This window comes from Oncorhynchus mykiss, chromosome 11 (genome assembly GCF_057628025.1).
Source record: "Oncorhynchus mykiss isolate SJ-2025 chromosome 11, ASM5762802v1, whole genome shotgun sequence".
Classification (NCBI taxonomy): domain Eukaryota; kingdom Metazoa; phylum Chordata; class Actinopteri; order Salmoniformes; family Salmonidae; genus Oncorhynchus; species Oncorhynchus mykiss.
In genome coordinates this window covers 40,484,362-40,501,185 of record NC_143032.1, presented here as the reverse complement: position 1 = coordinate 40,501,185, position 16,824 = coordinate 40,484,362, and positions in this window count along the sequence as shown.

Below are 16,824 nucleotides of genomic sequence, written 5' to 3'. Positions count from 1 at the left end.
TTATGTTTAAAACATTGTATCCGGAGTGCAACCAAACATGATTTAGACCTTGTTTTAGGAAAAGTGGTTATTTCTGTAGGTCAATTGCTGCAATTTGCTGAAAATTGTCCATAATAATGTCCCTAATCATCTAGTTTGAACAGTTATGTTTAAAACATTGTATCCGGAGTGCAACCAAACATGATTTTAGACCTTGTTTATGGAAAAGTGGTTATTTCTGTAGTTCAATTGCTGCAATTTGCTGAAAATTGTCCATAATAATGTCCCTAATCATCTAGTTTGAACAGTTATGTTTAAAACATTGTATCCGGAGTGCAACCAAACATGATTTAGACCTTGTTTTAGGAAAAGTGGTTATTTCTGTAGTTCATTTGCTGCAATTTGCTGAAAATTGTCAATAATAATGTCCCTAATCATCTAGTTTGAACAGTTATGTTTAAAACATTGTATCCGGAGTGCAACCAAACATGATTTTAGACCTTGTTTATGGAAAAGTGGTTATTTCTGTAGTTCAATTGCTGCAATTTGCTGAAAATTGTCCATAATAATGTCCCTAATCATCTAGTTTGAACAGTTATGTTTAAAACATTGTATCCGTAGTGCAACCAAACATGATTTTAGACCTTGTTTATGGAAAAGTGGTTATTTCTGTAGTTCAATTGCTGCAATTTGCTGAAAATTGTCCATAATAATGTCCCTAATCATCTAGTTTGAACAGTTATGTTTAAAACATTGTATCCGGAGTGCAACCAAACATGATTTAGACCTTGTTTATGGAAAAGTGGTTATTTCTGTAGTTCAATTGCTGCAATTTGCTGAAAATTGTCCATAATAATGTCCCTAATCATCTAGTTTGAACAGTTATGTTTAAAACATTGTATCCGTAGTGCAACCAAACATGATTTTAGACCTTGTTTATGGAAAAGTGGTTATTTCTGTAGTTCAATTGCTGCAATTTGCTGAAAATTGTCCATAATAATGTCCCTAATCATCTAGTTTGAACAGTTATGTTTAAAACATTGTATCCGGAGTGCAACCAAACATGATTTTAGACCTTGTTTATGGAAAAGTGGTTATTTCTGTAGGTCAATTGCTGCAATTTGCTGAAAATTGTCCATAATAATGTCCCTAATCATCTAGTTTGAACAGTTATGTTTAAAACATTGTATCCGGAGTGCAACCAAACATGATTTAGACCTTGTTTATGGAAAAGTGGTTATTTCTGTAGTTCAATTGCTGCAATTTGCTGAAAATTGTCCATAATAATGTCCCTAATCATCTAGTTTGAACAGTTATGTTTAAAACATTGTATCCGGAGTGCAACCAAACATGATTTAGACCTTGTTTTAGGAAAAGTGGTTATTTCTGTAGGTCAATTGCTGCAATTTGCTGAAAATTGTCCATAATAATGTCCCTAATCATCTAGTTTGAACAGTTATGTTTAAAACATTGTATCCGGAGTGCAACCAAACATGATTTTAGACCTTGTTTATGGAAAAGTGGTTATTTCTGTAGTTCAATTGCTGCAATTTGCTGAAAATTGTCCATAATAATGTCCCTAATCATCTAGTTTGAACAGTTATGTTTAAAACATTGTATCCGTAGTGCAACCAAACATGATTTTAGACCTTGTTTATGGAAAAGTGGTTATTTCTGTAGTTCAATTGCTGCAATTTGCTGAAAATTGTCCATAATAATGTCCCTAATCATCTAGTTTGAACAGTTATGTTTAAAACATTGTATCCGGAGTGCAACCAAACATGATTTTAGACCTTGTTTATGGAAAAGTGGTTATTTCTGTAGGTCAGTTGCTGCAATTTGCTGAAAATTGTCCATAATAATGTCCCTAATCATCTAGTTTGAACAATTATGTTTAAAACATTGTATCCGGAGTGCAACCAAACATGATTTAGACCTTGTTTATGGAAAAGTGGTTATTTCTGTAGTTCAATTGCTGCAATTTGCTGAAAATTGTCCATAATAATGTCCCTAATCATCTAGTTTGAACAGTTATGTTTAAAACATTGTATCCGGAGTACAACCAAACATGATTTAGACCTTGTTTATGGAAAAGTGGTTATTTCTGTAGTTCAATTGCTGCAATTTGCTGAAAATTGTCCATAATAATGTCCCTAATCATCTAGTTTGAACAGTTATGTTTAAAACATTGTATCCGGAGTGCAACCAAACATGATTTAGACCTTGTTTATGGAAAAGTGGTTATTTCTGTAGTTCAATTGCTGCAATTTGCTGAAAATTGTCCATAATAATGTCCCTAATCATCTAGTTTGAACAGTTATGTTTAAAACATTGTATCCGGAGTGCAACCAAACATGATTTTAGACCTTGTTTATGGAAAAGTGGTTATTTCTGTAGTTCAATTGCTGCAATTTGCTGAAAATTGTCCATAATAATGTCCCTAATCATCTAGTTTGAACAGTTATGTTTAAAACATTGTATCCGGAGTGCAACCAAACATGATTTAGACCTTGTTTTAGGAAAAGTGGTTATTTCTGTAGTTCATTTGCTGCAATTTGCTGAAAATTGTCAATAATAATGTCCCTAATCATCTAGTTTGAACAGTTATGTTTAAAACATTGTATCCGGAGTGCAACCAAACATGATTTTAGACCTTGTTTATGGAAAAGTGGTTATTTCTGTAGTTCAATTGCTGCAATTTGCTGAAAATTGTCCATAATAATGTCCCTAATCATCTAGTTTGAATAGTTATGTTTAAAACATTGTATCCGGAGTACAACCAAACATGATTTAGACCTTGTTTATGGAAAAGTGGTTATTTCTGTAGTTCAATTGCTGCAATTTGCTGAAAATTGTCCATAATAATGTCCCTAATCATCTAGTTTGAACAGTTATGTTTAAAACATTGTATCCGGAGTGCAACCAAACATGATTTAGACCTTGTTTATGGAAAAGTGGTTATTTCTGTAGTTCAATTGCTGCAATTTGCTGAAAATTGTCCATAATAATGTCCCTAATCATCTAGTTTGAACAGTTATGTTTAAAACATTGTATCCGGAGTGCAACCAAACATGATTTTAGACCTTGTTTATGGAAAAGTGGTTATTTCTGTAGTTCAATTGCTGCAATTTGCTGAAAATTGTCCATAATAATGTCCCTAATCATCTAGTTTGAACAGTTATGTTTAAAACATTGTATCCGGAGTGCAACCAAACATGATTTAGACCTTGTTTTAGGAAAAGTGGTTATTTCTGTAGTTCATTTGCTGCAATTTGCTGAAAATTGTCAATAATAATGTCCCTAATCATCTAGTTTGAACAGTTATGTTTAAAACATTGTATCCGGAGTGCAACCAAACATGATTTTAGACCTTGTTTATGGAAAAGTGGTTATTTCTGTAGTTCAATTGCTGCAATTTGCTGAAAATTGTCCATAATAATGTCCCTAATCATCTAGTTTGAACAGTTATGTTTAAAACATTGTATCCGTAGTGCAACCAAACATGATTTTAGACCTTGTTTATGCAAAAGTGGTTATTTCTGTAGTTCAATTGCTGCAATTTGCTGAAAATTGTCCATAATAATGTCCCTAATCATCTAGTTTGAACAGTTATGTTTAAAACATTGTATCCGGAGTGCAACCAAACATGATTTAGACCTTGTTTATGGAAAAGTGGTTATTTCTGTAGTTCAATTGCTGCAATTTGCTGAAAATTGTCCATAATAATGTCCCTAATCATCTAGTTTGAACAGTTATGTTTAAAACATTGTATCCGGAGTGCAACCAAACATGATTTTAGACCTTGTTTATGGAAAAGTGGTTATTTCTGTAGTTCAATTGCTGCAATTTGCTGAAAATTGTCCATAATAATGTCCCTAATCATCTAGTTTGAACAGTTATGTTTAAAACATTGTATCCGGAGTGCAACCAAACATGATTTAGACCTTGTTTTAGGAAAAGTGGTTATTTCTGTAGTTCATTTGCTGCAATTTGCTGAAAATTGTCAATAATAATGTCCCTAATCATCTAGTTTGAACAGTTATGTTTAAAACATTGTATCCGGAGTGCAACCAAACATGATTTTAGACCTTGTTTATGGAAAAGTGGTTATTTCTGTAGTTCAATTGCTGCAATTTGCTGAAAATTGTCCATAATAATGTCCCTAATCATCTAGTTTGAACAGTTATGTTTAAAACATTGTATCCGTAGTGCAACCAAACATGATTTTAGACCTTGTTTATGCAAAAGTGGTTATTTCTGTAGTTCAATTGCTGCAATTTGCTGAAAATTGTCCATAATAATGTCCCTAATCATCTAGTTTGAACAGTTATGTTTAAAACATTGTATCCGGAGTGCAACCAAACATGATTTTAGACCTTGTTTATGGAAAAGTGGTTATTTCTGTAGTTCAATTGCTGCAATTTGCTGAAAATTGTCCATAATAATGTCCCTAATCATCTAGTTTGAACAGTTATGTTTAAAACATTGTATCCGGAGTGCAACCAAACATGATTTAGACCTTGTTTATGGAAAAGTGGTTATTTCTGTAGTTCAATTGCTGCAATTTGCTGAAAATTGTCCATAATAATGTCCCTAATCATCTAGTTTGAACAGTTATGTTTAAAACATTGTATCCGGAGTGCAACCAAACATGATTTAGACCTTGTTTATGGAAAAGTGGTTATTTCTGTAGTTCAATTGCTGCAATTTGCTGAAAATTGTCCATAATAATGTCCCTAATCATCTAGTTTGAACAGTTATGTTTAAAACATTGTATCCGTAGTGCAACCAAACATGATTTTAGACCTTGTTTATGGAAAAGTGGTTATTTCTGTAGTTCAATTGCTGCAATTTGCTGAAAATTGTCCATAATAATGTCCCTAATCATCTAGTTTGAACAGTTATGTTTAAAACATTGTATCCGGAGTGCAACCAAACATGATTTTAGACCTTGTTTATGGAAAAGTGGTTATTTCTGTAGGTCAATTGCTGCAATTTGCTGAAAATTGTCCATAATAATGTCCCTAATCATCTAGTTTGAACAGTTATGTTTAAAACATTGTATCCGGAGTGCAACCAAACATGATTTAGACCTTGTTTTAGGAAAAGTGGTTATTTCTGTAGGTCAATTGCTGCAATTTGCTGAAAATTGTCCATAATAATGTCCCTAATCATCTAGTTTGAACAGTTATGTTTAAAACATTGTATCCGGAGTGCAACCAAACATGATTTTAGACCTTGTTTATGGAAAAGTGGTTATTTCTGTAGTTCAATTGCTGCAATTTGCTGAAAATTGTCCATAATAATGTCCCTAATCATCTAGTTTGAACAGTTATGTTTAAAACATTGTATCCGTAGTGCAACCAAACATGATTTTAGACCTTGTTTATGGAAAAGTGGTTATTTCTGTAGTTCAATTGCTGCAATTTGCTGAAAATTGTCCATAATAATGTCCCTAATCATCTAGTTTGAACAGTTATGTTTAAAACATTGTATCCGGAGTGCAACCAAACATGATTTTAGACCTTGTTTATGGAAAAGTGGTTATTTCTGTAGGTCAGTTGCTGCAATTTGCTGAAAATTGTCCATAATAATGTCCCTAATCATCTAGTTTGAACAATTATGTTTAAAACATTGTATCCGGAGTGCAACCAAACATGATTTAGACCTTGTTTATGGAAAAGTGGTTATTTCTGTAGTTCAATTGCTGCAATTTGCTGAAAATTGTCCATAATAATGTCCCTAATCATCTAGTTTGAACAGTTATGTTTAAAACATTGTATCCGGAGTACAACCAAACATGATTTAGACCTTGTTTATGGAAAAGTGGTTATTTCTGTAGTTCAATTGCTGCAATTTGCTGAAAATTGTCCATAATAATGTCCCTAATCATCTAGTTTGAACAGTTATGTTTAAAACATTGTATCCGGAGTGCAACCAAACATGATTTAGACCTTGTTTATGGAAAAGTGGTTATTTCTGTAGTTCAATTGCTGCAATTTGCTGAAAATTGTCCATAATAATGTCCCTAATCATCTAGTTTGAACAGTTATGTTTAAAACATTGTATCCGGAGTGCAACCAAACATGATTTTAGACCTTGTTTATGGAAAAGTGGTTATTTCTGTAGTTCAATTGCTGCAATTTGCTGAAAATTGTCCATAATAATGTCCCTAATCATCTAGTTTGAACAGTTATGTTTAAAACATTGTATCAGTAGTGCAACCAAACATGATTTTAGACCTTGTTTATGCAAAAGTGGTTATTTCTGTAGTTCAATTGCTGCAATTTGCTGAAAATTGTCCATAATAATGTCCCTAATCATCTAGTTTGAACAGTTATGTTTAAAACATTGTATCCGTAGTGCAACCAAACATGATTTTAGACCTTGTTTATGCAAAAGTGGTTATTTCTGTAGTTCAATTGCTGCAATTTGCTGAAAATTGTCCATAATAATGTCCCTAATCATCTAGTTTGAACAGTTATGTTTAAAACATTGTATCCGGAGTGCAACCAAACATGATTTAGACCTTGTTTTAGGAAAAGTGGTTATTTCTGTAGTTCAATTGCTGCAATTTGCTGAAAATTGTCAATAATAATGTCCCTAATCATCTAGTTTGAACAGTTATGTTTCAAACATTGTATCCGGAGTGCAACCAAACATGATTTTAGACCTTGTTTATGGAAAAGTGGTTATTTTTGTAGTTCAATTGCTGCAATTTGCTGAAAATTGTCCATAATAATGTCCCTAATCATCTAGTTTGAACAGTTATGTTTCAAACATTGTATCCGGAGTGCAACCAAACATGATTTTAGACCTTGTTTATGGAAAAGTGGTTATTTTTGTAGTTCAATTGCTGCAATTTGCTGAAAATTGTCCATAATAATGTCCCTAATCATCTAGTTTGAACAGTTATGTTTAAAACATTGTATCCGGAGTGCAACCAAACATGATTTTAGACCTTGTTTATGGAAAAGTGGTTATTTCTGTAGGTCAATTGCTGCAATTTGCTGAAAATTGTCCATAATAATGTCCCTAATCATCTAGTTTGAACAATTATGTTTAAAACATTGTATCCGGAGTGCAACCAAACATGATTTAGACCTTGTTTATGGAAAAGTGGTTATTTCTGTAGTTCAATTGCTGCAATTTGCTGAAAATTGTCCATAATAATGTCCCTAATCATCTAGTTTGAACAGTTATGTTTAAAACATTGTATCCGGAGTGCAACCAAACATGATTTAGACCTTGTTTTAGGAAAAGTGGTTATTTCTGTAGGTCAATTGCTGCAATTTGCTGAAAATTGTCCATAATAATGTCCCTAATCATCTAGTTTGAACAGTTATGTTTAAAACATTGTATCCGGAGTGCAACCAAACATGATTTTAGACCTTGTTTATGGAAAAGTGGTTATTTCTGTAGTTCAATTGCTGCAATTTGCTGAAAATTGTCCATAATAATGTCCCTAATCATCTAGTTTGAACAGTTATGTTTAAAACATTGTATCCGGAGTGCAACCAAACATGATTTTAGACCTTGTTTATGGAAAAGTGGTTATTTCTGTAGTTCAATTGCTGCAATTTGCTGAAAATTGTCCATAATAATGTCCCTAATCATCTAGTTTGAACAGTTATGTTTAAAACATTGTATCCGGAGTGCAACCAAACATGATTTAGACCTTGTTTTAGGAAAAGTGGTTATTTCTGTAGTTCATTTGCTGCAATTTGCTGAAAATTGTCAATAATAATGTCCCTAATCATCTAGTTTGAACAGTTATGTTTAAAACATTGTATCCGGAGTGCAACCAAACATGATTTTAGACCTTGTTTATGGAAAAGTGGTTATTTCTGTAGTTCAATTGCTGCAATTTGCTGAAAATTGTCCATAATAATGTCCCTAATCATCTAGTTTGAACAGTTATGTTTAAAACATTGTATCCGTAGTGCAACCAAACATGATTTTAGACCTTGTTCATGCAAAAGTGGTTATTTCTGTAGTTCAATTGCTGCAATTTGCTGAAAATTGTCCATAATAATGTCCCTAATCATCTAGTTTGAACAGTTATGTTTAAAACATTGTATCCGGAGTGCAACCAAACATGATTTAGACCTTGTTTTAGGAAAAGTGGTTATTTCTGTAGTTCAATTGCTGCAATTTGCTGAAAATTGTCAATAATAATGTCCCTAATCATCTAGTTTGAACAGTTATGTTTAAAACATTGTATCCGTAGTGCAACCAAACATGATTTTAGACCTTGTTTATGCAAAAGTGGTTATTTCTGTAGTTCAATTGCTGCAATTTGCTGAAAATTGTCCATAATAATGTCCCTAATCATCTAGTTTGAACAGTTATGTTTAAAACATTGTATCCGGAGTGCAACCAAACATGATTTAGACCTTGTTTTAAGAAAAGTGGTTATTTCTGTAGTTCAATTGCTGCAATTTGCTGAAAATTGTCAATAATAATGTCCCTAATCATCTAGTTTGAACAGTTATGTTTCAAACATTGTATCCGGAGTGCAACCAAACATGATTTTAGACCTTGTTTATGGAAAAGTGGTTATTTTTGTAGTTCAATTGCTGCAATTTGCTGAAAATTGTCCATAATAATGTCCCTAATCATCTAGTTTGAACAGTTATGTTTCAAACATTGTATCCGGAGTGCAACCAAACATGATTTTAGACCTTGTTTATGGAAAAGTGGTTATTTTTGTAGTTCAATTGCTGCAATTTGCTGAAAATTGTCCATAATAATGTCCCTAATCATCTAGTTTGAACAGTTATGTTTAAAACATTGTATCCGGAGTGCAACCAAACATGATTTTAGACCTTGTTTATGGAAAAGTGGTTATTTCTGTAGGTCAATTGCTGCAATTTGCTGAAAATTGTCCATAATAATGTCCCTAATCATCTAGTTTGAACAATTATGTTTAAAACATTGTATCCGGAGTGCAACCAAACATGATTTAGACCTTGTTTATGGAAAAGTGGTTATTTCTGTAGTTCAATTGCTGCAATTTGCTGAAAATTGTCCATAATAATGTCCCTAATCATCTAGTTTGAACAGTTATGTTTAAAACATTGTATCCGGAGTGCAACCAAACATGATTTAGACCTTGTTTTAGGAAAAGTGGTTATTTCTGTAGGTCAATTGCTGCAATTTGCTGAAAATTGTCCATAATAATGTCCCTAATCATCTAGTTTGAACAGTTATGTTTAAAACATTGTATCCGGAGTGCAACCAAACATGATTTTAGACCTTGTTTATGGAAAAGTGGTTATTTCTGTAGTTCAATTGCTGCAATTTGCTGAAAATTGTCCATAATAATGTCCCTAATCATCTAGTTTGAACAGTTATGTTTAAAACATTGTATCCGGAGTGCAACCAAACATGATTTTAGACCTTGTTTATGGAAAAGTGGTTATTTCTGTAGTTCAATTGCTGCAATTTGCTGAAAATTGTCCATAATAATGTCCCTAATCATCTAGTTTGAACAGTTATGTTTAAAACATTGTATCCGGAGTGCAACCAAACATGATTTAGACCTTGTTTTAGGAAAAGTGGTTATTTCTGTAGTTCATTTGCTGCAATTTGCTGAAAATTGTCAATAATAATGTCCCTAATCATCTAGTTTGAACAGTTATGTTTAAAACATTGTATCCGGAGTGCAACCAAACATGATTTTAGACCTTGTTTATGGAAAAGTGGTTATTTCTGTAGTTCAATTGCTGCAATTTGCTGAAAATTGTCCATAATAATGTCCCTAATCATCTAGTTTGAACAGTTATGTTTAAAACATTGTATCCGTAGTGCAACCAAACATGATTTTAGACCTTGTTTATGCAAAAGTGATTATTTCTGTAGTTCAATTGCTGCAATTTGCTGAAAATTGTCCATAATAATGTCCCTAATCATCTAGTTTGAACAGTTATGTTTAAAACATTGTATCCGGAGTGCAACCAAACATGATTTAGACCTTGTTTTAGGAAAAGTGGTTATTTCTGTAGTTCAATTGCTGCAATTTGCTGAAAATTGTCAATAATAATGTCCCTAATCATCTAGTTTGAACAGTTATGTTTAAAACATTGTATCCGTAGTGCAACCAAACATGATTTTAGACCTTGTTTATGCAAAAGTGGTTATTTCTGTAGTTCAATTGCTGCAATTTGCTGAAAATTGTCCATAATAATGTCCCTAATCATCTAGTTTGAACAGTTATGTTTAAAACATTGTATCCGGAGTGCAACCAAACATGATTTAGACCTTGTTTTAGGAAAAGTGGTTATTTCTGTAGTTCAATTGCTGCAATTTGCTGAAAATTGTCAATAATAATGTCCCTAATCATCTAGTTTGAACAGTTATGTTTCAAACATTGTATCCGGAGTGCAACCAAACATGATTTTAGACCTTGTTTATGGAAAAGTGGTTATTTTTGTAGTTCAATTGCTGCAATTTGCTGAAAATTGTCCATAATAATGTCCCTAATCATCTAGTTTGAACAGTTATGTTTAAAACATTGTACCCGGAGTGCAACCAAACATGATTTAGACCTTGTTTTAGGAAAAGTGGTTATTTCTGTAGGTCAATTGCTGCAATTTGCTGAAAATTGTCCATAATAATGTCCCTAATCATCTAGTTTGAACAGTTATGTTTAAAACATTGTATCCGGACTGCAACCAAACATGATTTTAGACCTTGTTTATGGAAAAGTGATTATTTCTGTAGTTCAATTGCTGCAATTTGCTGAAAATTGTCCATAATAATGTCCCTAATCATCTAGTTTGAACAGTTATGTTTAAAACATTGTATCCGGAGTGCAACCAAACATGATTTTAGACCTTGTTTATGGAAAAGTGGTTATTTCTGTAGTTCAATTGCTGCAATTTGCTGAAAATTGTCCATAATAATGTCCCTAATCATCTAGTTTGAACAGTTATGTTTAAAACATTGTATCCGGAGTGCAACCAAACATGATTTAGACCTTGTTTTAGGAAAAGTGGTTATTTCTGTAGTTCAATTGCTGCAATTTGCTGAAAATTGTCAATAATAATGTCCCTAATCATCTAGTTTGAACAGTTATGTTTCAAACATTGTATCCGGAGTGCAACCAAACATGATTTTAGACCTTGTTTATGGAAAAGTGGTTATTTCTGTAGTTCAATTGCTGCAATTTGCTGAAAATTGTCCATAATAATGTCCCTAATCATCTAGTTTGAACAGTTATGTTTAAAACATTGTATCCGGAGTGCAACCAAACATGATTTTAGACCTTGTTTATGGAAAAGTGGTTTTTTCTGTAGTTCAATTGCTGCAATTTGCTGAAAATTGTCCATAATAATGTCCCTAATCATCTAGTTTGAACAGTTATGTTTAAAACATTGTATCCGGAGTGCAACCAAACATGATTTTAGACCTTGTTTATGGAAAAGTGGTTATTTCTGTAGTTCAATTGCTGCAATTTGCTGAAAATTGTCCATAATAATGTCCCTAATCATCTAGTTTGAACAGTTATGTTTAAAACATTGTATCCGTAGTGCAACCAAACATGATTTTAGACCTTGTTTATGCAAAAGTGGTTATTTCTGTAGTTCAATTGCTGCAATTTGCTGAAAATTGTCCATAATAATGTCCCTAATCATCTAGTTTGAACAGTTATGTTTAAAACATTGTATCCGGAGTGCAACCAAACATGATTTAGACCTTGTTTTAGGAAAAGTGGTTATTTCTGTAGTTCAATTGCTGCAATTTGCTGAAAATTGTCAATAATAATGTCCCTAATCATCTAGTTTGAACAGTTATGTTTCAAACATTGTATCCGGAGTGCAACCAAACATGATTTTAGACCTTGTTTATGGAAAAGTGGTTATTTTTGTAGTTCAATTGCTGCAATTTGCTGAAAATTGTCCATAATAATGTCCCTAATCATCTAGTTTGAACAGTTATGTTTCAAACATTGTATCCGGAGTGCAACCAAACATGATTTTAGACCTTGTTTATGGAAAAGTGGTTATTTTTGTAGTTCAATTGCTGCAATTTGCTGAAAATTGTCCATAATAATGTCCCTAATCATCTAGTTTGAACAGTTATGTTTAAAACATTGTATCCGGAGTGCAACCAAACATGATTTTAGACCTTGTTTATGGAAAAGTGGTTTTTTCTGTAGGTCAATTGCTGCAATTTGCTGAAAATTGTCCATAATAATGTCCCTAATCATCTAGTTTGAACAATTATGTTTAAAACATTGTATCCGGAGTGCAACCAAACATGATTTAGACCTTGTTTATGGAAAAGTGTTTATTTCTGTAGGTCAATTGCTGCAATTTGCTGAAAATTGTCCATAATAATGTCCCTAATCATCTAGTTTGAACAGTTATGTTTAAAACATTGTATCCGGACTGCAACCAAACATGATTTTAGACCTTGTTTATGGAAAAGTGGTTATTTCTGTAGTTCAATTGCTGCAATTTGCTGAAAATTGTCCATAATAATGTCCCTAATCATCTAGTTTGAACAGTTATGTTTAAAACATTGTATCCGGAGTGCAACCAAACATGATTTTAGACCTTGTTTATGGAAAAGTGGTTATTTCTGTAGTTCAATTGCTGCAATTTGCTGAAAATTGTCCATAATAATGTCCCTAATCATCTAGTTTGAACAGTTATGTTTAAAACATTGTATCCGGAGTGCAACCAAACATGATTTAGACCTTGTTTTAGGAAAAGTGGTTATTTCTGTAGTTCAATTGCTGCAATTTGCTGAAAATTGTCAATAATAATGTCCCTAATCATCTAGTTTGAACAGTTATGTTTAAAACATTGTATCCGGAGTGCAACCAAACATGATTTTAGACCTTGTTTATGGAAAAGTGGTTATTTCTGTAGTTCAATTGCTGCAATTTGCTGAAAATTGTCCATAATAATGTCCCTAATCATCTAGTTTGAACAGTTATGTTTAAAACATTGTATCCGTAGTGCAACCAAACATGATTTTAGACCTTGTTTATGCAAAAGTGGTTATTTCTGTAGTTCAATTGCTGCAATTTGCTGAAAATTGTCCATAATAATGTCCCTAATCATCTAGTTTGAACAGTTATGTTTAAAACATTGTATCCGGAGTGCAACCAAACATGATTTAGACCTTGTTTTAGGAAAAGTGGTTATTTCTGTAGTTCAATTGCTGCAATTTGCTGAAAATTGTCCATAATAATGTCCCTAATCATCTAGTTTGAACAGTTATGTTTCAAACATTGTATCCGGAGTGCAACCAAACATGATTTTAGACCTTGTTTATGGAAAAGTGGTTATTTCTGTAGTTCAATTGCTGCAATTTGCTGAAAATTGTCCATAATAATGTCCCTAATCATCTAGTTTGAACAGTTATGTTTAAAACATTGTATCCGGAGTGCAACCAAACATGATTTTAGACCTTGTTTATGGAAAAGTGGTTATTTCTGTAGTTCAATTGCTGCAATTTGCTGAAAATTGTCCATAATAATGTCCCTAATCATCTAGTTTGAACAGTTATGTTTAAAACATTGTATCCGGAGTGCAACCAAACATGATTTTAGACCTTGTTTATGGAAAAGTGGTTATTTCTGTAGTTCAATTGCTGCAATTTGCTGAAAATTGTCCATAATAATGTCCCTAATCATCTAGTTTGAACAGTTATGTTTAAAACATTGTATCCGTAGTGCAACCAAACATGATTTTAGACCTTGTTTATGCAAAAGTGGTTATTTCTGTAGTTCAATTGCTGCAATTTGCTGAAAATTGTCCATAATTATGTCCCTAATCATCTAGTTTGAACAGTTATGTTTAAAACATTGTATCCGGAGTGCAACCAAACATGATTTAGACCTTGTTTTAGGAAAAGTGGTTATTTCTGTAGTTCAATTGCTGCAATTTGCTGAAAATTGTCAATAATAATGTCCCTAATCATCTAGTTTGAACAGTTATGTTTCAAACATTGTATCCGGAGTGCAACCAAACATGATTTTAGACCTTGTTTATGGAAAAGTGGTTATTTTTGTAGTTCAATTGCTGCAATTTGCTGAAAATTGTCCATAATAATGTCCCTAATCATCTAGTTTGAACAGTTATGTTTCAAACATTGTATCCGGAGTGCAACCAAACATGATTTAGACCTTGTTTTAGGAAAAGTGGTTATTTCTGTAGTTCAATTTCTGCAATTTGCTGAAAATTGTCCATAATAATGTCCCTAATCATCTAGTTTGAACTCCAATCTCACTCAAATCATCAAGGAACCCACCAGGTACAACCCTAACTCTGTAAACAAGGGCACCCTCATTGACGTCATCCTGACCAACTGGCCCTCCAAATACACCTCCGCTGTCTACAACCAGGATCTCAGCGATCACTGCCTCATTGCCTGTATCCGCTACGGAGCCGCAGTCAAACGACCACCCCTCATCACTGTCAAACGCTCCCTAAAACACTTCTGTGAGCAGGCCTTTCTAATCGACCTGGCCCGGGTATCCTGGAAGGACATTGACCTCATCCCGTCAGTTGAGGATGCCTGGTCTTTCTTTAAAAGTAACTTCCTCACCATTTTAGATAAGCATGCTCCGTTCAAAAAATGCAGAACTAAGAACAGATATAGCCCCTGGTTCACTCCAGACCTGACTGCCCTCGACCAGCACAAAAACATCCTGTGGCGGACTGCGCTAACATCGAATAGTCCCCGCGATATGCAACTGTTCAGGGAAGTCAGGAACCAATACACACAGTCAGTCAGGAAAGCTAAAGCCAACTTCTTCAGGCAGAAGTTTGCATCCTGTAGCTCCAACTCCAAAAAGTTCTGGGACACTGTGAAGTCCATGGAGAACAAGAGCACCTCCTCCCAGCTGCCCACTGCACTGAGACTAGGTAACATGGTCACCACCGATAAATCCATGATTATCGAAAACTTCAACAAGCATTTCTCAACGGCTGGCCATGCCTTCCGCCTGGCTACTCCAACCTCGGACAACAGCTCCCCCCCCCCCGCAGCTACTCGCCCAAGCCTCTCCAGGTTCTCCTTTACCCAAATCCAGATAGCAGATGTCCTGAAAGAGCTGCAAAACCTGGACCCGTACAAATCAGCTGGGCTGGACAATCTGGACCCTCTATTCCTGAAACTATCCGCCGCCATTGTCGCAACCCCTATTACCAGCCTGTTCAACCTCTCTTTCATATCGTCTGAGATCCCCAAGGATTGGAAAGCTGCCGCAGTCATCCCCCTCTTCAAAGGGGGCGACACCCTGGACCCAAACTGTTACAGACCTATATCCATCCTGCCCTGCCTATCTAAGGTCTTCGAAAGCCAAGTCAACAAACAGGTCACTGACCATCTTGAATCCCACCGTACCTTCTCCGCTGTGCAATCTGGTTTCCGAGCCGGTCACGGGTGTACCTCAGCCACGCTCAAGGTACTAAACGATATCATAACCGCCATCGATAAAAGACAGTACTGTGCAGCCGTCTTCATAGACCTTGCCAAGGCTTTCGACTCTGTCAATCACCGTATTCTTATCGGCAGACTCAGTAGCCTCGGTTTTTCGGATGACTGCCTTGCCTGGTTCACCAATTACTTTGCAGACAGAGTTCAGTGTGTCAAATCGGAGGGCATGCTGTCCGGTCCTCTGGCAGTCTCTATGGGGGTGCCACAGGGTTCAATTCTCGGGCCGACTCTTTTCTCTGTATATATCAATGATGTTTCTCATGCTGCGGGCGATTCCCTGATCCACCTCTACGCAGACGACACCATTCTATATACTTCCGGCCCGTCCTTGGACACTGTGCTATCTAACCTCCAAACGAGCTTCAATGCCATACAGCACTCCTTCCGTGGCCTCCAACTGCTCTTAAACGCTAGTAAAACCAAATGCATGCTTTTCAACCGTTCGCTGCCTGCACCCGCACGCCTGACCAGCATCACCACCCTGGATGGTTCCGACCTTGAATATGTGGACATCTATAAGTACCTAGGTGTCTGGCTAGACTCTAAACTCTCCTTCCAGACCCATATCAAACATCTCCAATCGAAAATCAAATCAAGAGTCGGCTTTCTATTCCGCAACAAAGCCTCCTTCACTCACGCCGCCAAACTTACCCTAGTAAAACTGACTATCCTACCGATCCTCGACTTCGGCGACGTCATCTACAAAATTGCTTCCAACACTCTACTCAGCAAACTGGATGCAGTTTATCACAGTGCCATCCGTTTTGTCACTAAAGCACCTTATACCACCCACCACTGCGACTTGTATGCTCTAGTCGGCTGGCCCTCGCTACATATTCGTCGCCAGACCCACTGGCTCCAGGTCATCTACAAGTCCATGCTAGGTAAAGCTCCGCCTTATCTCAGTTCACTGGTTACGATGGCAACACCCATCCGTAGCACGCGCTCCAGCAGGTGTATCTCACTGATCATCCCTAAAGCCAACACCTCATTTGGCCGCCTTTCGTTCCAGTTCTCTGCTGCCTGTGACTGGAACGAATTGCAAAAATCGCTGAAGTTGGAGACTTTTATCTCCCTCACCAACTTCAAACATCTGCTATCTGAGCAGCTAACCGATCGCTGCAGCTGTACATAGTCTATTGGTAAATAGCCCACCCATTTTCACCTACCTCATCCCCATACTGTTTTTATTTATTTATTTTTATTTTTCTGCTCTTTTGCACACCAATATCTCTACCTGTACATAACCATCTGATCATTTATCACTCCAGTGTTAATCTGCATAATTGTAATTATTTGCCTACCTCATGCCTTTTGCACACAATGTATATATAGACTCCCCTTTTTTTCTACTGTGTTATTGACTTGTTAATTGTTTACTCCATG